Source organism: Lynx rufus, unplaced genomic scaffold (assembly GCF_022079265.1).
Source record: "Lynx rufus isolate CCGP_SWC_20201006 ecotype Redwood Valley unplaced genomic scaffold, mLynRuf1.p SCAF_6, whole genome shotgun sequence".
Lineage (NCBI taxonomy): Eukaryota > Metazoa > Chordata > Mammalia > Carnivora > Felidae > Lynx > Lynx rufus.
In genome coordinates this window covers 81,634,896-81,640,388 of record NW_025814878.1, presented here as the reverse complement: position 1 = coordinate 81,640,388, position 5,493 = coordinate 81,634,896, and positions in this window count along the sequence as shown.

Here is a 5,493-nt window from a genome sequence, read left to right as displayed (position 1 = left end):
GACTTATAATGTCATACAACTTATGGAAGTAGAAAGGTGGAACCGGTTGCAAATAAGAGAAGCTTATCATGATGCAAATTAAAAATGAGTTTTATATGGCCTTTAAAGGAATGTTTGCAGGAACACAGGATAAAAATAAGTGACAATTTGGAATTGGTGGAAGTTCTTAAAGACCTGAGGAACATAATAAACTTTATGGCAGTCAAGAAAGATTGACTAAGAGTCATGTCAACAGTAGATAGAAGAACATGTGTACAGATTCATAGGATTTGAAGAGGAGAACAAGTGCTGGATGCCAGAGGCAGCCTATCTTTTTAGGAATTAAGCTACCCTGTTCCAGTCCTAGAATCAGCCATTTCTCCTAGAAGCCTTGGTTTCTTTTAGTGGGACCGAGGTCTGGGTGCTAGGTTTGCTTGTTGCTACTCTGGCCTTTGCTCTTTGGCCCTTTACAGTGAAGAGAACTAGGATGCATATGCACATGTATGTATATACCGGCATACCAGTATACAGACACCCATACATATACACATGTGGATGTACATATATGTGCACATAAGCTTCATATAAATATTTTCTAAAATCATGAGTTTACACCAATCCCTCCGGTTCTAATACACTCCCAATGAGTTATTTCTTGTCTTCCAACAACATCAAGCCATTTAATCATTTGTTCGATTCTTTATTTAGTACATCTAAAATAGTTTCAGAATTGCTTTTCCCATGACATTAGAATAAACAACGTACTAAGAAGAGTTTGGGATTTATTTGTAGTCTCACTCTCCATGTACCCCAAGACAAGGGTATATGGTCAAATACTGTGTTCCTCTCCCTCCCTCCCTGTCTCCCTTCCTTAAGTGTGGCTATAGTATTCATGTGAAATACAAGTAGGCTCGTGTGTTTCAGTTTGCTTTCAGTTTTAACAGTTTCTTTGTATTCTTGACTTAATTTAATTTTTTGAATATGTAGAATATTAATATGATTTTGAAAGTCAAACAATACAAAAGGGTATAATCTGAGATGCTTCACTGCTTCTTGTATTCCTTCTACACAGTTTCTGCAACCCCTTGTAGACAACCAATTACATTGTCTTCAGGTTTGTGCTTCTTGTGTTCCTTTTTGTAATGATAAGCCATTGTGTGAATTTGAAAGTTTCCCCCTTATTTTTACACAAAAATTAGCTCACTAGATACTTTTTTATGTATTTTTCTTTTTTCACTAGTAATATCTTCTGGAAATCATTCCATACCAGCACATAGATCTCCTCCTAATTGTATTTCACAGTTGCATAGTACTCCATTGTGTTGTGTTTCATAGTTGCATAGTACTCCATTGTGTGTACATACCATCATTTATTCAATCTCCTATGCTTGACAATGACAAATAATACTCTGTGAATAACTTTGTGCATTCGTGATTTTCATATTGTTGGAGGTAGATGTTCAGGAAATATTCATAGAGGGAATTCTGTGTTGTGGACTGGTTTTGTTGCATAGAGTTGGTTAGATGGTATCAAATTCCCCTTCTTAGCGGTCACACTATTTTTCATGTTGATCAGCAATATACGGCAGTGCCTATTTTTCCACCACCTCATCAACAGAGTATATTGTCAAGCTTTTGAATTTTGTAAATCTGACTGGTGAAAATAGATTTCTACTGGATTTTTTCCTCAATTAAAAAAATTCTTAATCAATTAGGCATTTAACCCTTTATCTGTGACATGCTGTGAATATTTTTCCCCAGTTTGTCAGATGTCTTTGACTTTGTTAATGTTTTTGCCATGCAAAACATTTTATTAGTTTTAACTAGTAAATAGTCAAATTTACTAACGTCCTCTTTTACTGTATCTGGGACTTTAGATCATAGCTAGAAAGCCTTTCCTTATACACATACTTTAGAAGAATTCACTTACGTTTTCTTTTGGTACTTGTATACTTTTATTTTTATATTTATATCTCTGATCCCTTTGGAGTTTATTCTTGGGTGTGATGAAAATAATGGATCTGCTTTCACCTTCTTCCAAGTGGCTATCCAGTCATCCCTATGCTATATGTTAAACAGAGCATCTTTGCTCCAGTGATTTGAGATACCTCTTTTATCATAAACTAGATTTGTATATGTAGTTGGATCACTTTCTGGAAGTTTTATTCTTTTTGATTGGTCTGATGGCTTCTTCTTGTGCCAATACCATACCGTTTAATAACTGTAGCACATTTTTATAGCTGGTTGCAGTTCTTTCTCTTGTCCCCCAACCCCCACTGCCACCCGCCACCCTACAGATCTTCCTATTCAGTAATTTCCTACACACCCTTGTGTTTTTTTTCATTTTTATTTTTTAATAAAACTAAAATTTTAATCAACACAAAGGTCACTTTCACTATATTATTATTAATGAATCATACTTAACTTGGATTATGGGAAATGCTTTTGTAAATGGAAGAATGATAGCCATTTTATTCCTTCTCTTTATGAGTTGAGTATATAAGAAAATTATTTCAGTTTAATACAGCCTTGAAAAGAAGTTAATTTTATTGCCTGGTTCCTAGTATCTTCTCATTCTTCTTACTTTTCATCTCTCATCAAAAATCCATCCCACCAAGGGGGAAAGAAAACCATGCCATCATCGTGTTCTGGTAGCTTCTTCTTCTGGACTTTACAGTTGAAAACAATCTTTTATCTCATCACTCTTTGAATTAGTAGAATCCTCTATTGTATGTATTTATGGTTCCAAAACTAACTCAAGACAATTGTAGCCCACTGTTTCTGCCTTGGGATTATTTCTATACTGACATGCCCCCTAAAAGAAACCAGAGAAGATTAAACCAGCCCTGTTTTATCGTGGTAAAGCATGCTACTTTAAATTAGAGTAAAAAAACTATGATCAATTTTCATCTGCTTTGAATCTGTGATTCAAGAAATCATATCTGTTGACCCCAGTGTTCCATGAAGATCTATTATGCCTTAAAAATTCAGATCCTATTTTTAAAAAAGGCAGAGAAAAGGGGCGCCTGGATGGCCCAGTCAGTTAAGTGTTTAACTCTTGATTTCAACTCAGGTCATGATTTCATGGTGGTGAGATTGAACCCTGTGTCAGGCTCAGTGCTGGGCATGGAGCCACTTAAGATTCTCTTTCTCCCTCTGCCCCTCCCCCAATGCATGCACGCAAGCTTTCTCTGTCTAAGAAAAAAAAAATTTGGATCCTATAGAATTTATGTTTATCATCATAGTACATTTTATTTTGTTTCTGGCATAAATTAGCATTTAAAAAATTATATTCCCCATAAAGTTCCTTCAAAAAGAGAACGATTCTTGGGGCGCCTGGGTGGCGCAGTCGGTTAAGCGTCCGACTTCAGCCAGGTTACGACCTCGCGGTCCGTGAGTTCGAGCCCCGCGCCGGGCTCTGGGCTGATGGCTCGGAGCCTGGAGCCTGTTTCCGATTCTGTGTCTCCCTCTCTCTCTGCCCCTCCCCCGTTCATGCTCTGTCTCTCTCTGTCCCAAAAATAAATAAACGTTAAAAAAAAATTAAAAAAAAAAAGAGAACGATTCTCTCATTAATTGTGGAAGATATTTTGTAATCTCAAACTCACACCACATATTTTAGTTGATCAACAGAATTTTACACTCTATTGACACAGTCCAAGGCTTTAAAAAAAAAGCATTCAAAAAATAAAAGTAAAAGAAAATAATGAGAATGCAGCTCAAAAAATGTATCACAGCAAATTAGACACTAAATTCTATGTGTCTATGAAAAGCCAATGGACCATTTCATGAAGGCTTAATTTTTCAATCAGAAGAGATTGCCCTCAATGCTAAAGAACTTTCATTTTAGAAAACTTTGTGATTATTCTTGCTGTTGAAACTTTTAAGCATTTTATCAGTCAGTTTAATGTCTTTTGTGAATTTTCATTTGATATATTTTCCCATTTTTTCTATTAAAGTCTTTGTTTAATAATTTAAGAGTGCCTCACATATTATGTCTATTAATCCTCTCACTGTCATAAGTTTTGCAGATATTTCCTCCCAACTATTATGTGTTTCCATATTTGGTTTGGCATATTTTGATACATAAGGTTTTAATTATCTTTATTTATATCAGTCCTTTGTATTGTGGATTTTGAAAATTCCTGTAATGCTTAGAAGATTTTCTCTCATCTTCAGATTATTTAAATATTCACCTATTTGACCTAAAAAATGTTTAACTTTTTAATCCAGCTACAATTTATTTTGCTGTACAGTATGAGGTGAAGATCTAACTCTTTTTCTGTTAACCAGTTGTCCTAGCACTAATTAAAGAATAATTTATTCTTTATCTATTCATTTATAGTGATCTTTATCATAGACATAATTTTGTATGTAGGCTTTCTTTTCTGTTTCAGTGATGTATTTGTCTATTCCAGAGACAGTACGATCCATTTTAATTATTGTAGCTTTGAAAATTTTTCAATATCTTGGCAAAGCAAGTCTCTCTCAATATACTCTTTAAAATTTTTCTTGACTATTCTCACGTTTTAAAAATAGATGAACTTCCATGTAACTTAACAATTCTTTTTTTATCCAGAACACACCACATTTATTCATGTTCACTGGAAGACTTTGTTGTTTTCTTCATTTCGATCTTTGTATGTTTCTATAGGTGATATGTTGGGTTCTCTTGGCTGGCTCTCTGCTCTGATTTCATAAAGTTGAAATCATGGTGTCCTTAAGTCTGCTTCTTTTTTGGAGGCTCTGAGGATGAATTAGCTTTCAAGATCTTTCATTTTGTTAACAGAATTTAGTTGCATGTGGTTGTGCAAATGATGTTTTTGTCTTCTTGCTGGCTATAGGCTGGTGGTTGTTCTCAGCTTCTAAGCTCTGCCTCCATTCCTTGGCCAACAACCCCCTTTCTCTGTCTTCAAGGGCAGCAATGGCTAGTCAACCATTCTCATGTTTTGAATGTCTCACACTACCCCTCTACCTCACTTCTCCTTTGCTCCATCTCTCCACACCTCTCTGACCCTGTGTGTTTATTTTGCATATGAATTTTAAGGCCAACTTATCTAGCTCTATAAAAAAGCCCACTGGAATTTTTATTGGGATCAGATTACATTTGAAAATTAACTTAGAATTGACATCTTGATGATGTTGAGATTTGCTAATAAAGAATAAGAGATGTCAGGCTCCTGGGTGGCTCAGTCAGTTGAGTGTACGACTTTTGCTCAGGTCATGATCTTGCGTTCGTGGGTTCAAACCCCGCATTGGGCTCTGTGCTGACAGCTCAGAGCCTGGAGCCTGCTTCTGATTCTGTGTCTCTTTCTTTTTCTGCCCTTCCCCAGCTTGTGCTCTGTCTCTCAAAAAATAAAATAAAACATAAAAAAAAGAGATGTCTTTCCATTCTTTTAAGCCTGTTTCTGTGTCTTACAGAAGTACTTTAATAGATTTTTTCATATAGATTTTGAGCATTTCTTGTGAAATTTGTTCCTATTTTATATTTCTTGTTGCCATTGTAAATGGTTTTGT